The sequence below is a fragment of the Rattus norvegicus genome, chromosome 3, assembly GCF_036323735.1.
Source record: "Rattus norvegicus strain BN/NHsdMcwi chromosome 3, GRCr8, whole genome shotgun sequence".
NCBI classification, from domain to species: domain Eukaryota; kingdom Metazoa; phylum Chordata; class Mammalia; order Rodentia; family Muridae; genus Rattus; species Rattus norvegicus.
The window spans coordinates 135,962,143-135,982,382 of record NC_086021.1 but is presented as its reverse complement, the minus strand read 5'-3'; the positions used below and the strand labels follow the sequence as shown (position 1 = coordinate 135,982,382).

General features: G+C 48.3%; 1 long non-coding RNA gene across 1 annotated transcript; it reads left to right on the top strand.

Moving 5' to 3' along the window:
- The first annotated feature begins 1,491 nt into the window (after positions 1-1,491).
- Positions 1,492-17,160, top strand: LOC134486438 (uncharacterized). The gene is made up of 3 exons (XR_010065372.1): positions 1,492-5,079; positions 6,563-6,670; positions 6,812-17,160. It is a non-coding gene; the product is annotated as an uncharacterized LOC134486438 (long non-coding RNA).
- Positions 17,161-20,240: the final 3,080 nt, after the last annotated feature.

Here is a 20,240-nt window from a genome sequence, read left to right as displayed (position 1 = left end):
TCCTTCTCTCTCTTTTCTTCCTTCTCCCTCCCTTCCTCTCTCTCTTTCTTCCTCTTTCTCTCTCTGTCTCTGTCTCTGTCTCTCTCTCTTTCTCTCTCTGTCTCTCTCTCTGTCTCTCTCTGTCTCTCCCCTCTCTCCCTCACCCTTAGGTCATCCCACTGTGCATATCTGTAACTTCCTTGGTTTAGCCACTCCAAAGAGGTCCCGTCATAGCACCTCCTTGGTTTTGCTTTCCCCCTTTATGTACCTGTCTCTTCTGGAGATAGGAAAGCTCCTCCAGGGAGGTGGCTGCAGGCCCATTCTCCAGCCAGAGGTAACTGGGCTGCAAGTACCCAAGTCAGTGACCAGAGGTGAGGCCTTGTGACTAGAATTGTTACTAAAACTATACACCCAATGGCTGGCACGTTCTGCAGACTGTACCCCGTAGGTCATTTAACTCTGTCAAAGTATTGCCAACTGGCCCTGGAGGGTCTGAGAGGTATCCCAGCTTTGCTTTTATATATAGACCACTGGGCATAGACATGTATGTACCCACTTGTGTGCATTTTCAGGTTGGTAATTGTAAGGCAATTACCAGGCAGATAAGATTGTAGAAGGCCTGTTCTCTGGCAATGACTCAGCTTAGCAAAATATGGAAGGGATCCAGGGAGAGTCTTGCAAGGACAGAGGGCTTGAAGGAGGGCAGTCAGACTCATGGGAACCCAATGGCAGGGTGGACAGTAAAACTTGGCCCAAACTCATTAAGAGAAAAGGGCTGCACTGGATCAAGATTCAAGGAGGAGCATGAAATGGGGTGGGGGTCTTGTGATGGTCAGAGCCCCAAGAAAGAGACTGGAGACCCACTCCAAGCAGACAGCAGCTGGCCACTCTGCCTCTAGGACCTACTCCTGTAGAGAGGAATTCAGCTGGTTTAAGGGCCGTGGTGGTTAGGTTTTACATTCAACTAGACTGGCTGTCGGAGAACATTGCACTGAGTGGACTATTTCTGGATGAAGCACAGTTCCCCTTCCCCAAGTGGATGGGTGAGCTACACCCTGACAGCTGGGCAAGAGAAGGAGTCACAGGGGGGTTCTTCCTATTAAATACCTTCTAGCTGGGATGTTGCCCTTTTCCTGCCTCCAGACTCAAACGGAGACATCATAGGCTCTTCTTGGCTCTGGGCCTGCTGGCCTGCACTGGAACTTCTATCTGCAGCTCCCATGGGACTCTAAAGCCTCTGTCCTGGGGCCTTGTCAACCTCCAGTGTCACAGAAGCCAAATCCTTAAATCCTTATAATTTCTCTCTCTCTCTCTCTCTCTCTCTCTCTCTCTCTCTCTCTCTCTCTCTCTCTCTCCTCCTCCTCCTCCTCCTCCTCCTCCTCCTCCTCTCCCTCCCTCCCTCTCTCTCTCTTTCTCTCTCTCCCCTCCTCCTCCCCCTCTCTCCCTCCCCCTCTCCCCCCCTCATACACACACACACACACACATACACACACACACACACACACACACACACACCACAAAGTAAAGCAAAGAAAACAAACAAAAAAACAAACAAACAAACAACAACAACAAAAAAACAGACCAAATCTGCGTTCACCTGACCAGGAAGCAAGCTCAGGCTGCTCACGTGTCTGCCTTCCTACCCACGTCTACAGCGGCCACTCCAGTGGCCCTCCTGCTTCTCCTTCCTCTGTTTCAAAACAGAAAGGTTCCTCACCCCAACTCCCTATTCTTTCTGGATAAAAGTTTACTTCTTTGCCCTTAATTGTTTTAAAGCATTTTATCCCGCTGTGGTAAGAAGCATTGAATACAAGCTCTATCCTTATCCATGTAGGCTGTGCTGAGCTAAGACCTCCAGAGCTCCTTGAACTTGTAAGGAAGCACAAGGCCCCTTCATTAGCACCTCTTAGTTGCCTCTCTACCTGGAAACCATTTTTCTACTGCCCAAGAGATGACATCATATTCTTTATCTAAGCAGTGCCATGTGGTAGCAGTCCTGAGACTAATTTTACTCAGCTCTGTGTCCTCTGGGCCTATCCAAGTTGGCTGTGGTAGACTCCTCCTCCTCTACACTGCTGGGCAATACTCTGTTGTATGTATTGTTCCTTGCCTATGTCTGTGGACAATGATACTGCTTTCATGTGGGCCACTGTCAGCAGCACAGAGATGAACAGTACAACAGTTTGGGACACGGGTTCCATGGTATTTGTGCTTAATTTCTTCTAAGTTTCCTTTCTGGTGCCATGAATGCCAATTGAGGCGACAAGTGGAGGCAGAGGGCACTCTGTCGGGCTAGGTAGAGTTACTAGAGTTCATGGAGGCCAAGGATGACATCTTGGACCAGGGTAGTGTAGGAGGAGACGGGTGTGATGGGACACATTTTACAGTAGACAGCCCAAATGCCATCTTGCCTTAGGGTCTTCCTCTGTCTGTTTCCTCCTCTCGAAGGACAAGTGTGATCTTTCTCCACCAGCTGAAGGTTACCTCAGGGAACAGCTTAGTGATAACCCGCAGTCTGCGGATGTGTGTTCACCATATCTGAATCTCCTTACACTCAGTGCACTGAACTCACAAGGTCACAGAACTTCACTGTCTACACGCAGCCTGAAGCTCATTGGGCCCATGTCTCAGGGCCTCTGGATCATCCTAAAGAGTGTTTGAAAGACTGGTTTTAAATGCACTTGGTTTGAACACTTTGCCTCGTCCAAATAACCCCTTCCCATTTCCCTAGAGCCTGGAAGTCACTATTCTACTATATGGTTTTGTGATTTGGAGTTACTGAGACTCCACCCAGGATGCCTGTCCTAAAACCATACTGGTGTCCTTCCCCTCCCCTAGCACCTCCCTCTCCCTCTCCTCCCCACCCCCCCATCCCTTTTCCTGGTTGTCTTGCTAAGTTTGACCTTGTACAGTTTTGGCTTGAGTCTCCATCTCTTCCCTAGGAGTCCTGAGAGGAAGGACTCCACCCTAATCTCCCAAGCCCAGACCAATGTCAGTGTTGTAAAACACTCAGTGAGAAATGGTGGACCTCGATGACACTTGGGGGTATGTATGTCTTTATATCATATGAGTCTAGGCTGAAGGAAACTCACAGCCCTGGTTGAGTGGGCATCCTTTAAGTTGCCTTCTAGAACATTCCCACCATTCACAGCCACCATGTCAACCACAGAGTTATACCATGTGCCTCCCTTTCCCCACGATACATTGGAAATCATCTCTTTTTTTTTCTTTTCTTTTTTTCGGAGCTGGGGACCGAACCCAGGGCCTTGCGCTTGCTAGGCAAGCGCTCTACCACTGAGCTAAATCCCCAACCCCTGGAAATCATCTCTTGATGGATGCTTGCTCTATTAGACTCTCCATCCCAATGCAGGAAGGAGACTAGATATTGGATGCTGTTGGCGAGGAGGAAAAAGAAGAGGGCAGGGGAGGAAGGAACAGACCAACAGCATCATTTAAGAGAAATTGACTGTGTGCCCAGCAGAGTTGTAAGTAAGCTGGATGTATGTACTCATAATCTCCTTCACACTCAAGTATGCTAAAATCTCACTTATAGTTTACTTTCTAGTTATGTGTGTGCTTTGTGTCTGTGCATTGCTATGTGCACATGAGCCCGCAGTGCCTGTCTGGGGATGGCCAGAGGCATGGCACTGGACACCAGGCACCTCTCCCAAGCATGTGTGTGCCTTGGGCCTAGGCCTGGCTCAGACCTCATCTACTCTGCACATGTGTGGGGAACCTGTCTTGTGCTTCTGGATCCCTTTGTAAAATCGTGTCTAAGCTGGATGGTGGGGGGCAGGAGACAGTGCATCTGTGACAGCCTCCGATCAGGCAGCCAGGGGCTATTTCTCAACACAAACTGGACTGTGGCCATCAGAGGGTGCTTCTATACACAGCTGTCCCCTTGAGACAGACCTGAAATTGGGGTCTAAGACATGGTTCTTATTTCACTAATTCAACAGACCCTAAAGGCCCAGAAGAGCTCTCTCCTGATTTCAGTGGAAATAGAGAGGCAGGCCAATTTTAGCTTAAGCCTTTAGGGTGGGGACAAGTCCAAGGTTTCTGACCTGAGCCTGAGAGAGAGGTCCTACTCCACCTACCTTTGGGGGCACTTAAGATTCATAGGAACTCTAAAATGAAAGACATCTGCCTACTGAGAGTAGCTGTGCCTGCATACCAAGCCAGGGGTTCAGACCTCCTTCAGCAAAGAGGTCATCTTTTTAAGGTGAGACACTTGTTGATAACCTTGGCTCTAGTTCTGACCTTAGCCAAAGGAGAGGCCAGCTGTTGTGCTGGGGCACAGGAGTGCAGCTCAGAGGGCTCTTCTATCCCCACTCTGTCATCAAAGCCATGATGATGACCCGCACCAGAGCAGGTGCTTGGCCTTCTTGTCTCTCTCAGGGATTCCCAGGCCCAGCTTCCCTTGACTTGTTAGAGTAGTCTTTATTAAATGCTTTTTTTAAAAAAATTATTTTAAACCCAATAAATCGAGCATCATTACCTGTTAAGGTACAAAGTGCAGCCTGGAAAACTGTCCGTACCCCACGATCATGAGTACAGGCCATGACAAAGAAAGAAATTAAATCCTGTTTAGAGGGAAAGCCCAGACTCTGTCAGTTTATTCTCTCAGCACAGAAGAGGCAAAGTCTGTGGTGTGCACCCCATTATTAGGTCTGTGGTTGAATCACAGCCGTGTATTATTTTATCCTCAAATATTTTATTCTGATGGAAGGCCATCAGTGCTGGCGAGCATATTTCTCACAAGTGCCACTGATCCCCTGAGGGGATAAGAGCACCTCAGGACCGTGGCATGGAGAAGGCCTGCCTAGCTAAAAAGTGAACAGTGGTTCTGAGTCAGAAGGAAAAAAAAAAACTAAACTAAACCTTTTCCACTTTTCCCCAAACTGACAAATTTGACTTGTCAGATGCAAGTTCAACTTGTGGACAATCCACTTGCGACTGATAGTCACCATGGTAACTGATGGTCACGTGACGACACAGAAGCCATCAAGACAAGAGAGCCGATTTCCAGACTGCTTTTCTTCTAGTAAATTCTGCGATGTCAGCCTAATTAACAGGAGCGGATTCGGGACCTTAGTTCATGTAATTGGCAGGCATTCTTAAAGCAGAACAAAGATAATTTAGCACCTTCTTTTCCTAGTCCCTGGGTCTGCGCCAGGCCTGGGAGGGAGGCTCGGCGCGTCTCCCTCACCTTCCCCCTGTGTTTGCCAAGCTCCGAGGAGACTGACTTTGTGGAGTCGTGTCTGGAGAGAGACCCGAATTCTTCCCTTCAAGTTTTTAAAATATCAGAAACTAGCATGAGAGGGAGCCAGGAACAAATTCCGAGCTACCCTAATTGCTCGTTTTAATAAGTATCAGAGTCCCATTCCTTTGATTTCTAATAGCGTCTCCAGGCAAAATATAGGTATAATGGGGTTTTAAGCTTCCGTGTGTGACACTGCTTTGTTTTTATAGTAGAAAGGCGGGTCTGTCCCAGACTCAAAGCCCATCTCTTAGCTGAGTTTAAGGTTGGCCCAGTGACTGAGGAGAGTTGAATCTGAATTATTGCCGCAGATCACAGATTTGGCCCATGGTGTGGGCCTAGCCTGCTACAAACGTCTGAATCTCTCTGGCAAGAGAGTGGTTTGGCAACTTGGTGCCCAGCTGGTCGCTGCCACCCACGGATGGCTCTTGGCTCTGCCCTCTTCACTGCTGGGCATCAGCCTGTAGAAAATCTGTGCCCAGGCATTCAGGTGGTTCAGCTGCATCTTGTCCAAGTTTCCAGAACTTTCTTTTGTCCATCACCAGACAATAGTCCCATTGTCCCCAGGCTAATGAAGTTTTTTTTTTTTAAGTCAAAACATAATGATTTCAGACATGCCTTGGGCTTCTTTACCTTTCTTCTGGGACAGAGTAGGGCTCAGTCATCACTCAGGAGTCCTGTTCTTCTCCAACACTGTTCTGGGGCATTCATGCGTGGAGTACGGGCGACCTGTAATCAACCACACTGGCCATTGTTGTCTGCCCGGGGCTCCCAATCAAACTGTCTGTGCGTGTAAGAGAATCGTGAAAGTAAACAAAAGGGGAAAGAAAAGCGAACGATATTCACTTGAAGTTTGCTGCTGCAGAAAGGCAATTGGCAGATGTCCCTTGAGTTTGGCAGGACTCAAAGACAGGAAAAAGTGTATCAGGAAAGCTGTTGGTGGGAAGCACATACAGCCCAGGGCTGTCCTGATTGGGAGCTGTTAGCAGGGATAGCTGGAGACAGCTAACAGGAAGCAGGGGTCCTGGGCAACTGGTCAGGGGGACATTTCTGCTGCTGTTCCCAAGTCGGAAGTGGACACACAGACTAGGTACACTGTTAGCTATTTATCAAGTCCTAGCAGTTTGGGATCAGCTGCCACAGTGGTTTTCAGGCTTCCGGAACCCATGGCTGCAGTCTGTGTGGGTGACGGTTCTTTGAGAGGCTGACTTCTCTCTAAACCTCCCTCAAATGAATGAAGGGTTGAACAGTTAGATGTGGGAGGTGAGGTGATATGGTTAGAATAGGAATGCTGCCCCTCCCACTCCCATCCTCTTTATTCAGAGCTTGATTGGCAGCTGAAGAGCGTCCTGAGGGATCTGATACAACCAGTGGCCTTATCCACTCGTGGATTCACGATAGAATGAAAACGTTGCTTCCTGTCTGCATCAGGTGAGCAGCCCGTGCTGCATGCTTTTTCCAGGGTCAGGCTCACCTCACTGTGGGCCCAGAGTCAGAGGACAATGGGCTAACACCATGAACCAGAATCAATTTTCCCTTCCTTTAATTGTTTATATTGGGTATTCCCCACAGTGATGAAGAATCTAACAGAAAGGGAACTCTATATGCCTTTGAGAGAGATGGATTCCTGGCACTTTAGATCAAAAGTGGGTATTGCTGGGGATTCCGGACCACTGGTATGTTGGGGACCGATGTTGGATTCAATGACTGGAAAGCATGGATTGGGATGGATTGGTGAAGACGAATTCGCTCAGTGTTGCCTTTGCCCTGCACAGCTCTCCACCCAACTCTACCTGCCCTTGGGGGCTGTGTGCGAGTTGGCGCAGAGTCAATGACACAGACTCCTGGATCAGGTGAGAAACACTGCAGCAAGCTCATCTGAGCACTACTGCAAGCTCCTTTAACGCCCTCCACCTACTCCCCCATCGGTTGCAAGAAAGTATTCTAAACCGCAGTTCCCGATTGGTTGGCATTATTTGCACCAGCAATCCTTGCACTGTCCGGCAGTCCTCAATTAGGTCCTCCTGCAGGAGATGCTTTTGCAGCTGCATGGCCCCCAAAGTTTACAAAGAGGCAGCACTGCCGTTCCTGCTACAACCCACCTCCATCTTCTCCTTCCTTCCCCTTCCGCACCACCCTAGGAAGCTATGGCTTCACTGTCTACCCAATGCCTTTCTGCAGTGTTTCATTTTCACACTGCTTCTTGCTAAGGACTGGGCTCTTGAGAGGAAGTCTGTGTTCGCTCAGGAAAAAAAGCCCCGAAGCTGAGTACTGAGTCCTTTGCTATGATGTGCAGGCCAGCTTATAGCTAGAGGTAGTTCTGAAATGCTGGGTCCTGTGGTAGCCAATTCCACCCTCTCCCCACCCCCGGCTGGGCAGGGTGGTATGGGGGCACAGAGCATTGCCAGAGTGCCTGACATCAGCAATATTCTGCTTGCAGCAAAATTATTCTAGACGTTTTCAGAAATCACGGGCTAGAAGCTTAGGGAAGCCACAGTCAACCTGGAGCTGTCTTTTGTCTGTTACATACAGGTCTGTGTGCGTGTGCAAGCATATGCATGTGTGTGTGGTTATATTTGGACATGTGTGTTTGTGTATGTTAGGCCAGAGGACAACCTCAGATGTTATCATCACAATGCTCTCCCCCTTCTTAGAGATAGCTCTTATTGGCCTGGAGCTCCCCAATTAGTCTAGACAGGCTGGCCAGCCCACCCCGGGATTCATATTCTCTCTCTCTCTCTCTCTCTCTCTCTCTCTCTCTCTCTCTCTCTCTCTCTCTCTCTCCCCCCCCCTCTCCTTTCCCTGTGAGGAGTTTGCAGGCAAGTGCTACCATGCCCAGCCTTTGTGGGTTCTGGAGATTGAACTCAGGTCCTCATGCTTTCAAAGTAAGCAAGCACTTTACCCAGGAAGCCATCCTCCCAGCCCCTATAAATACAGAGTTAGAATTTTAGGTTCTTAATAAAGTGTAAGAGGTATGGCAGCCCTCCTGGGTCCCCTCCATGAAAGCATCCATCTTGTCCATGGTTCAGACCTCGAAACCTATTCTCCTTCCCTTGGCCCTGTCTCCTTCACACTCGGGGGTTTACATTCTCTCTCTCTCTCTCTCTCTCTCTCTCTCTCTCTCTCTCTCTCTGTGTGTGTGTGTGTGTGTGTGTGTGTGTGTGTGTGTGTGTGTGTGTGTGTGTGTATGTCGTGGGGAAGGGCAGTCTAGGAGGACGGGCGCACCACGAGAGCTGCAGTAGCACCACTGATGCTTCTTTGGAACATTGATTTGAGGTGGACTGAGTGAAGACATGTTTCAGGAGTTGGTTTTCTCCTTCCACCTTGTGGGTTTCCGGGATCACACACAGATTGTTTTTGCAGCAGGCACCTTTGCTAGCTGAGCCATAGTGATAGCCCCGTGGTTCTTTCACCGGGCTCAGCTCTACATCCATGGATGTTCGTGGCATAACACTGCATCTTGTTTTGGACAAAGACTTCCAGAGACAAGGGTGGTTCTGGGAGATAGACCAACACGCCCTCACATCATGGAGTTTACTGGCAGTGGAGTCCCAGTTAGAATCCTTCACACCCTGGAGGCATCTTCTCTCCAGCAGGACAAACACTCTGGGAGACTGCAGCCTGGACTCCTGGAGCATGATGGGAAACATGGACAAGTGTAAGGCCTGACAACCTCCAGACTGCTCCTGCAAAGGTCTCCGTATAGCCATGAGAACCCAGGAAGTGACAACTGATGGCCCAGGTTTCTCTGATGGCTCCGAGGGCACTTAGATACATCATTGCCCCATTACCCACCACCCACTGTAGCCTCTGTGAGGAAACTCTGCTAAGGAGGCTCTGCTCAAACTCCAGCCTCACCCCAGAGAACCATTTTCACTTCAGTTTTATAGCAACACTTTTTCAAGCTTGAAAGGGGTTCTGATCTTGCAGAATATTTTCCAAGACCCATCTTGGCCTGTACTGATAGTCACCAAAGCCCAAGATTTCAACTGAAGAGCTTGGATTCCTTTTCTTTGTTACATATCTTTGTTATTTCCTTAATTATATAAGATTATAGTATAATTACACCATTTCTCCTTCTCTTTCCTCCCGCTAAACCCTCCCATATACCTCTGTGATCTTTTTCACGTTTTTATTCTTTTTTTCCCATACAATAGGTTTTGATCATGTTTCCCTCCCACAACTCCTCCAAGCCTACTACTATCCTTCTGCTAAAAGAACACAGTAATAAAAGGACTCGAGTGACAGCCTGCTCTGCCATAGATCAGTACTCACTCAAGTGACAGCCTGCTCAGCCATAGATCAGTCCTCACTCAGCCCCCAGCAGAGAAGTTGCTCCTTGCAGTACAGGGGTTAACAGAGACCCACACAAGTGGGAAAGATGCAGACAGGGAGAGACTTAGGAACACTCAATCCTAAGCCGGATGTCTTCATCAAATCATAGACTCAGGGATCTATGCGGAAGAAAAAGCCAAGAGACTTTAAGAGCTGGAAGGGGTGATGGACTCCAAGGGAACAGTGTCTTCACATACACAGCAGAAGTGACAGACGCTTGGGTTCACAGAGACTGTGGCAGTGTGCACGAGACTTGCACAGCTGGTTCAGCTGGATGGGGTCTCAGCACTGAGAGAGAAGAGTGGGCAAGCCTTTTGTTTTTGTTTTTGTTTTTTTTTTTGGTTCTTTTTTTTTTTTTTTTTAAGGAGCTGGGAACCGAACCCAGGGCCTTGCGCTTCCCAGGTAAGCGCTCTACCACTGAGCTAAATCCCCAGCCCCTGTTTTTGTTTGTTTTATTTTGCTTTAAACTTGGTCTTTCCCCTCATTTAATGCTTTGCCACACAGTACACTTGTGCAATTCCAGGCGGAGGAAATCGAGAGGGGAAACCGTTGAAGGTATACCCTGTTTGTGTTGGGTTATTACACCAGGATGTTTCCCTCAGTTAGAGATATTAAATTGCATTTGTTTTACTAATAACATTTTCACCTTAAAATCGCTTTATCTAATCTCATAGTGGGTTGAGGATCACTTGCATTTGGGTGAGACAGGTACCGCCAGGCCAGGCACCTGTGCCCTGGCTATCCCTTCACTGGTGCCAGGCTCTGAGCTAAGCCTGGGCAGGAGTCAGCTGCAAGACTCTGTGCAGTTCTTTAAAGAGAACAGAAACTGCAGAACTGTGGATGAGAATGTCAAGGTTCAAACCACGCAGTGCAGGCTTTGCACCACAGGCAGCATGGCCTCCATTTCAACAAGTCCACATGCGAAAGACCACCTGTCGCTTTTGTTACTGGATCCTTCCAATAAAGCAGGTATGCCAGTAACTCCATTCCCTAAGGAAACAGACGACAGCAGCCGCAAAGTGGGAAACATTCTGGACCTATGCAGAGATACACGACCACAGTTTGTCTGCTCAGGGACAGTAAGTAGTACAAGGTTCATTCAAGGGTGGCCTCTCAGCTGCTGTATACTCATGTCTTCTCCTTAATAAGGGCTGTGCAGCTACAAGGTATGGTAGGAAGTCCAGAGGCAGGGAAAGCTATCAGCAGAAGAGAGAGAGAGAGGAGAGAGAGACAGAGAGTGACAAAGAGGTAGATAGGAGAGAGACAGAGAGGAAAGAAGGAGGAAGGATGGAGAAGAAAAGGGGAAAGGGGAGAGAAGGAAGGGAGAAAGGAATGAATAAAGGAAAGAAGGAAGGAAGAAAGATGTAAAAATCATATCTAAGAAAATTGGTACAAAAAGAACCTAAGCTGGGCGGGATTTAAGGTCCAAGGCCAGGTGGGTGGTACTCATTTGTATAACGGTGAACTCCAGACAAAAGGGTGTTACTTGGAAATGACTCTGGCTCTCAAAGGCAACACTTCCCCTTTGCTCCGCGTGGCGTGCACTCCGTCTAAGGACAGGAAATGTGCACAGAATCAGAACGCAATCTCAGGAAATGCTTGCACAGCATGCTTCATCTATTAAGGTGTCCCTTGATGCCTGCTTACCTGGAAATTGGCCTTGGGGAAACACCATGCTTGCTTGCTTTCCTAGCTAGATAAACTTGAACTTATGCAGAAGGGATAATGTTTTAATATCGTATTTACAGTCCCTAGGGCTCTTCCGTCACCCACATTTTCAAAAGACACTATCTTACTATATAGGCCAGGCTGGCCTCAGACTCAACCATCTTCCTGCCTCAGCCTCTTGAACGCTATGCTTACAGGTACCACACATACAAGGCTCTTAGTAAATATTTTTTAAAGATGTATTTATTCTGTGCACGAGTGTCTTGTCTACGTGTGTGGAAACACACTATGTATATGCCTGGTGCCCATGGAGGCCAGAAGGAGAAATTAAAGATGGTTGCTTGTTGCCCTGTAGTGTGCCAGGAACTGAGCCTAGATCCTCTGCAAGAGCAATGAGTATTTTTAGCCACTGAGTCATCTCTCCAGCCTTCTGCAACATGTTTAGTTCGAGTAATTTTACTTCCTGCAGTCAGCATACTTTTTGAGCTGCCATTGTCAACCTGGTTTGCGGATGAGGCCACTTCAAGAAGGGTTAACTTGTTCAGCTCAGCAGGGTGACGGATGCCACCCTGCCTGTGCCGAGCAGCCACCTTGTCTGGGTTACTCTAGACTCTGTGTGGTGGCACATGCACGAAGAACAATGGAATGAGGTCAAGCTGGGATGGAGGAGTTAGGAATGTCTCTGCCCAGGCCTGAGACAGACAGCTGGGTTAAGGAGCAGAGGAAGGTGATGGTGAAGTTCAGTGTCAGTCAGTGTGGACTGAGATGCGGGACTTGGCATTCCAACCCCAGTGGGATTTGCAGAAGCCTTCTATCACATGGAACTCACCCTCTGTCTGCTCCATGGATCCAACCTCACCTCTCTCTTTAACCTCAGGGCCCTATTGACACCAAAGCCCTCAAAGGAACCTGGCAGTCACTCAGGATTCCAGGAACTTTTCCCTTCTAGTCTCCTGACCTGATTTTCAAAAATCTCTCAGAAATAAAATACAAAACAAAACAAAAACCCACACACCCTCGTCAAGACAGGCAGGGCAACTCTCTGCAGGCTATGGCAAACAATTGTTCTAGGATCCGGCTACCTTGGGTGTTGGGGAGAACATAAGACACCAAGATGGGGTGAAGGGAGAGGGGCTCTCACACAGGAGTCACACTAATGATTCTGAATCTTTCCACCCTGAAAAGCTCTCCTCATTAGCCTGTCTGAATTTCTGAACACGGGGGTGTGGATGGGCTCTTTCTGTTGTGGTTTAAATCACCTTGCACTCAAGATGACATTTGAGTGCTATTATGATGGTACTGACAGGCACTTACAGGTAATTGTAAATTCTCCACCCGGTGATACTCAGTTATAGCAGCAGAACACAGACTAAGACATTGTACAGTTAGATTTCTACCATTAGGACAAAATTCCGGAGGCAGACATTTTATCAAGAAAGGTTTATTTGGGCCTTTGGTACTATAATAGTATGTCCAAACCATGTGGTAGAAAAGGTTTGTTTGTATTGTCCAGGTCCCGATGTCTCGTTTAATGCTACAAGAACCCTATTGGGATGCATTGAGCTTTTTTATTTCTGCTTCGTATGTTTAAAGAGGAGCTAGCTCTCCAGAACCAGTGTGTGGATTTTGCATTTTAAATGCTTTTCTGAAGCAACCCTGATACTTTGCTTTTTGTGGTCAGATAGGTTTTTGGGTTTTTGTTTGTTGTTTGTTCTTAATCTATGGGGGAATCTGGGAGATGACATCAAGGAGTTTGCAACAGGGTGCAGGGTCCCGTGTTCTCTGTGATAACTCAGTGTTCCATGTCCATGACCCTTAGGATATTGCACAATTGTAGCCCACAGTGAATGCTGTGTGATCTGAGAGAACCAGCCCAGGAGGGAAGAGCGAACTCTGAGAGTCTAAAGCTGAGACCAGAGAGGTGGTTCAGCCTTTAAGAGTATGTGCTGGGGGGTTGGGGATTTAGCTCAGTGGTAGAGCGCTTGCCTAGGAAGCGCAAGGCCCTGGGTTCGGTCCCCAGCTCCGAAAAAAAGAACCAAAAAAAAAAAAAAAAAAGAGTATGTGCTGGGGGTTGAGGATTTAGCTCAAGGGGTTAGGGGTTTGGCTCAGTGGTAGAGTGCTTGCCTAGCAAGCACAAGACCCAGGGTTTGGTCCTCAGTTCTGGGGTGTGAGGGGAGAAGGGGGTGTTGGGGGCGGATACATACCGTTCTTGCAGAGGACCTGAGTTCTATTTGTAGTGCATACAAGAGAAGGTTCACAACTCTTGAAACTTCAGTTCCAAGTGATCTGATACATACTCACAGACACATACTTGTATGCCTAACTAAAAATAAAACAAAAACTTTTAAGGTGCTGAACCCATGTGAGACAGTATTTGTTTTCCGTAGTCTGTTTGCATAGTAGAAAGGGAGTTTTCCCTTCCCTTCTTTTTCTTCCTTTGCATGCCTCTGTTTGGACAACTTTGGCAGGGAAAAATCACACAGATACCAGCTACTCTCAGAGGTTCCACGAGACCAGGGCAGACCAAGACCATGGCTTTCCAAGGAGCTGAGTAAACCTCAGAAGGGTCTTTCTGACATTTGTCTCTGCAGAATTCTCCCACTAGTTAGCAAATACTGAGTAGAGACAATGCCGGACTTGGCTCAAAGAGCTACCTCTTTGACCCCTGGGGCCCTCTACAACTCACCTGGGCAATCAGGGAGACCAGCTGACATTGGTAAACAAAAACATTTCCAAGAACTGATAAAAAGGAAACATAACAGTCTCAAAATTCCCCTGAAGAGGAACCCATCAGAGCCAGGTCACAGGACAGAGGAGGAACCCATCAGAGCCAGGTCACAGGACAGAGGAGGGATTGTAAGTAGGTAAGATAGGATGTATGGGACCCTAACACACAGCTCAGTTGGTAAAGCCCTTGTCTAGCATGTACAAAACCCTGGGTTTGCTCTCCAGTACCGTGTAAACTGGGTGCTCACATCTCTAAGCCCAGCACTTGGGCAGTGGCTGGAGGATCAAGGGTCTAAGCTTATTCTCAGTCATACACCGACAGTAGGTTTGTAGCCAGCCTCGATTACATGAAACGCTGCCTCAAAAAATAAATAAATAAAATTAAGGCTGAAAATAACTAAGGGAGAATGTGTTTGCAACCTTGAAGTGGGAGCAGAAAGGGCCCCGAGCAAAGCAGATCCCAGAGGGGATTGGCTGGGGGAAGAGTGGTAAGTCTGCCATCATCAAAATGTGAAACGTCTGATTTAAAACCAGAAATAGCTACAAACTGAAACCAAGACAGGCCACAGAGCAGAGGACACTTGTAACATACTGTCTGTGCATGTATATGCATAAATGTCAGTGTGTATTATACATACACACACGTGCATACGGAATCATGTAGTCATGTTTATGCATAAGTATAATATTTGAATACATGAATAGATTCTTTTTTTTAATACTTTATTTACCTTTAATTTTATGTGCATTGGTGTTTTGCCTATATGTATGTCTGTGTGTCAGATTCCCTGGAATTGGAGTTAAAACCGGTGTGAGCTGCCCTGTGGGTCTTCTGGAAGAACAGCCAGTGCTCTTAGCCACTGAGCCATCCTGCCAGCACCCATGCATAGACTCTTTTGTGTTAGGCACAGCTGTAATCTAGCATTTGGGAGACTAAGGCAAGAGGTTCACAGTTAGAAGCCTGGGCTGAAGAACAAAATAAAAATTTTCAGTTGTTATCCAGGCTCGGTCAGGAATACCAGTAATCAACAAGGGTAAAAACTCAAGAGTAACAATGAATGAAAATGAAAAATGAAGGAAGTAGCTGGCCAGACAACCCACAGAAAAGGCCTGAGGACAGGGCAGAGGTTCTTGCTTCATCTAGATTGTATGGATGCTTTCCAGTGAATGCATCTGCTTGGTTTAACTGTAAAAGAAAGTTACCTTCAAATTAAGTTTGAGCGAAATGACACATTCACTTGCCCACACCCGGGGAACTCAGTCTCCAACAGAGAAGCCATTTTGTGAGAAGCTGGGTAGTCATGGAGCTATCAATAGAAGAGAGAGAGGACAGTGGATGACAGTGAGTCAGGGCAAGGCGGCCATGGGCGGCAAAGACCCTATGCAGTTGTGCAAGACCCTGCCTAGTCCCAGGGAACTTAGTGGGAGATACATGGAGAATGACACATGAGCAGTAGAAGGGACTCTCCATTTGAGTTGAGGTGACATGCAAGGGCCCCTAGGGCCTGGAGGGACTTGGACATCTCCAGAACCATGAGGACGAGGGTCATTCTATTCCTTGTGCTAATGCCTATTTGAATGACCAGTACTGAAATTCTGTTTAGAAGGGTCTAGAATCAAATGAGGGACTCTAGTTTGAAGACCGAGGAGGCATCACTAACATTTTTTATTATCTTTTCTCTCTGCTTCTTTCCCTTCTTCTGACTTTCTCTTTCCTCCCCTCCTTCTCTCTTTCCTCACTCACCCATCCATTTACTGTCTACAGATACAATATAATATTTTACACAGCCTCCCTTCTAAGCACTGGGCTCTGTGTTGGCTTCCCAAGACAATGGTTGCCTGACTCCACTCAAGGTGCCTTACAGTACAGCTGAAGGGGGGGCGGGGCGAGGGGAGAAGGCCTGTGTCAGTCACTGGAAGGACGCTGGCAAACCATGGGAAGGAGATGCTACTGTGGGATCAAATGACACAGCCCTATGGTCCAGATTCACCTCCAGCTAAAAGCAAACTTCCACCCCTCCCTACCATGGTTCCTTTAGAAGCCGGGGGATTTCTGTGAAGAGGACTCCGACTGAACCCTTGCTGTGCACAGAACTGCACCAGGAATCTTAGGTGACTTCTCTTCGCTTCCAGGCCACCTAATTGTGCTGCTGCCCGCATGAACTTTCCAGTGTGATTCCATTAGAACTAGACTTGCCTTCTGGAAGAGTACAGTCTTTCACCCCTGAAAATCAAAATAGCGATGACATTTCCATGTGACGGACACCCAGTGTCTAGCCCTAGCTCAGTCATGCTTATAAGACTGGGATCAGCAGCCGAGATCAATGATGGAGCCAGGATACGCAGAAATTCACTCTGCTTCTCAGAAGACTGCACACCTCCAGCACGCACCTGTGGCGAACCCCATTATTCTTTTGTAGTACTCAGTAGAGAATGTTTGTATCTCTGCTGTTGTGATGCGTTAGGTCCTGCTGGAGTAGCCCACAAGCTTCCTAGCATGAGAGGAAGCTGGAAAGTCCCTTTGCCAGGCCTCCCCCACCCCTCACCCCTGGCTCCACCTCCCTCCAGCCTACCTTCTGAGATTACACCTTGCTGACCCCCAGCATGCTTCCCAAGAGACATGTGCTCTTGGGACAGAGCACGCACTGTCTGTGGAGATCCTTTATGACAAAGTTCAACTAAAACATAGGAATCCTGGAGAAAGCATCCCAGAATTCTCATGGCTTGTGGGACATGCAAGCAAGCTCCAGATCACACTCTTAGTTGGCAAAACTCTCCCATAATGGAGGCCAGTATGGCATTGGTTTTAATAGCCACTTGGAGTAAAGTCTGTTATCTATTTGGAAAGAGACAAAATTAAGAATGCAGCACAAGCTTTCACAAGTCCAAAAATGTAAAAATAAGACCTTAGCTTCCTCCCGCTCTTACTAGAGCAAGTTGGTCTTCTAGACATTGTTGGCCTACCGGGCACCACCCTACAGATTAATATGGCTTCCTAGCATGAGAACAAGCTGGAAAGACCCCTAGCTCTGGCCCGTCCCCAGCCCGTCTCCCCCTGATTCCACCTCCCCCTGGCTCCACCTCCCCTGACTCCACCTCCCCCTGACTCCACCTCCCCCTGGCTCCACCTCCCCTGGCACCACCTCCCCCTGACTCCACCTCCCACTGGCTCCACCTCCCCTGGCTCCACCTCCCCCTGACTCCACCTCCCCCTGGCTCCACCTCCCCTGGCTCCACCTCCCCTGGCTCCACCTCCCACTGGCTCCACCTCCCCTGGCTCCACCTCCCCTGGCACCACCTCCCACTGGCTCCGCCTCCCCAGGCCCATCTTCCCGGCACCACCTCCCACTGACTCTGCCTCCCCTGCCTCCACTTCCCCCTGCCTCGGTCTCCAGGACACTGTTGTCCTCCTGGGCACCATCGTACCAGTTAATGTGTGGTACCTGTATGCAGGTTCCTCATCTGTTCTCCCAAATACAACAACCTGATGCAGACTAGGAAGGAGGCACCGTTTTGGTGGAACCCTTGACTCTTCACGGCAGAGGGCTTCTTCTTCCTTAGCTCTCCTGAGGTCCCTCCCACTGCCTTCTCTGGACTATCTCTGTCCTGGACCCTCAGAGCATCTTTTTTCTAGCTCTAATAGTCCTGAGATCCACTTGTCAGCAATACTGACACCATCAAAATCCACCACCAAAGCTTCTTATCCACTCAAGCCTCTGGAGCCACGCACTCTCCGAGGCTCGTCTCTACCCCGAAGGCATCCTCAGAAGCACACCATGGAAGTGAGTTATACCACTATGCCAGAAGGGGATGATTGAAAGGATGAATGTCAGGATGTCAGGGTAGGTTAGGAGATGGAGTCCAAGGATGAAAGGCCCAGGAAGATTAAAGTACATAGAAGGTTCTGGTAGGAACAGGGACATATTGGCATCTACTAACAAAAGACCAGAAAGAGTACATTCTAAGTGGAGAGACAAGCAAGAACTTCGACCTTTCCGATGCTGCTACCAAGCAGGAATCTCCTTCATTTGTAATTTGTGGTTATTTTGTTTCTGTTTTAAAAAGAAAAAAGAAAGGATACACTTAGTCTTTTTGTTTCCTTTCAGTGAGACAGAACATTATGTAGCTCAGGCTGGCCTTGAAATCCCTAAGTAGCCTCTGCCACCAAGAACTTGTGAGTCTTGTAACTACACGTGTGTACCACCACACACACTGGACGCTGTGTTGGGATTGAATCCAAGGCTTGCTGAGTGCCAGGCAAGCATTCTACTAACCTAAGGTATCTCGTGTGTCTCTTTCTGTTTCCCGGCTTCCTTTGGGCTCGGTTCAGTTTCTCAGCCCCCAATATCTTAGGTCCCTTGCCTTAGCCTCCACCTAGTGCTGCTTCAGCCCACATAAGCTCACAGCTTCAGTGTATGAAGGGATTCTCCCAGAAGAGCAGGCTTTGCTGTCCCTGCCTAGGAGGCCTGGTGATTTAAAACACAGAGGTTAGCATCCTGCTTCCAGCTATGTCCCCAGGTGCCACATGGTATTTGCCTAACACTCTGGTACTAACCATAAAAACCATTTTCACTTTTAACTCAGACTCAGCTCAAATTCTATCCGGAGTTCGCCGCATTCCCTCAAGAACTACTAGTTCTCTGGTGTTCATCTCCGAGGGCCAGAATTGAGGACTTGTCCAGCCCTGAACACTGGCACTAGTGTTTGGCAACTGGTGTGTGCTCCTGGTCTGGCTTTCTGTTTGGGAGTCTCTAGGGTGATGTGTGACCAGATAAGGGTTGTAATGAGAGAGGAGGGCCTTGGGGGTGTCCAGTGAAAAGACAGCTAGAGGAATAAACAGAGAAAAGCTGCAGTGCTCTGTCTAGACAAATGAGGGTGCGCAGTAGGTCTGCAGGGTGACTCAGAACTGCTAATGAATGCCCCCTATTCATGGGTCCAGGCCTTTGTTTAAGTCCAGGCCTGTATTTTAAAAAACAAGAACTGGTTGAACTGGTCTGACCACCGCAAAGGCTGAACACTTCCCCCAGGCGGGTACTCAGGTGAATGAAGTCATCGATATTTTCTTATTTTCCATGCAGTCCCAATCTGTGATTAACTTTTATCTCTTCCCTGAAACAACAGCCTCCCTCAGACAGATAACAAGGAGGGCTGGGGGGGTTAGTGTGGAGGGGAATTCGAAGCCTCTGGGGAAGGGAAGGCTTGCACTCCCAGCCCTGACCCCTGTAGCTGCACTGTGCCCAGATGTCCCTGCTTCAAGTTCACTTAACTCAAAGCGAATGGCCAACTTCCTATGTCCTCATCTTGTTAAGGGCTCCACCACACACCAGGAAGTCTTGTTGTAACTGTCTTGTAATGTTTGAGTCCGGCCCCAGTTATAGGTTGGAACCCTATGAGCAACCAGGCTGGCCTCACCTCAGAAGCACCCTCCAGCCTCCCTCCCTCGGGCCTCTGCTAAGATCAGAGTTCCCCTTGTGTGAGCAAAGCTCCTATTGTGGGAGGTTTGCCCTTGGCACTCATCGTTAAAAACCACTGCATCTCAAACCTATGAGGAATGTAATGGGTGAATTAGGCAGATGAAACTCAAGACCTCCCCCCAGCACCCCAATCTATATTGTGTTTACTCCCTTGTGCTGGACATAAACAAACCAGGGAGGCTACTTTGATAACAGTGGAGCAACAGAGAAGGTAAGAGGTGCCCCCTTGGTACATTACTTCTCTGCTGGGGAGGCAGTAGGGAATGGTGGGGACCAGAGCCAGGACTGTAGAAAAAGACGTGGTATCCAGGATGCCTTGTTTAAGAAAACACTCTTCCCAGGTCCCTGCAAGGGCAGAGCTGACACCTGAAAGAGAATGGGTCCTTTTAAACTTTGCTTCTTGGCTTTGGTGTGTCTGACCTACCCTACCCCTGGTAAGACAGTGGTAAGCTTTGATCTCGCCTAGAGACAGCCACTAATTGGTGTCACCTAACTGTTGGTGAAAGGCAGGGAGTACTGTGGTCCCCACGAGGCTTTCAAATATTCTGTGGGTGTTCTGACTGCGCCTGACATCATGTGGCTAGGGAGTTGAGTCACTCATAACTTCCCCACTGCAGGAAGAGTTTCTTCCACCAGGGCCTCAGCTCAACTCCATGTGATTCCAGGGACAGGCACAGGATGGGTGCTTAGTAATGACAAGGGACAAACGGACTAGGGTGGGCCTTGAGTTAGGAACTTTATTCACAAAACAGTCATCAAGTGCCAGCTACGTGGCTGCTCTCAGTCCTGGCTGCTTT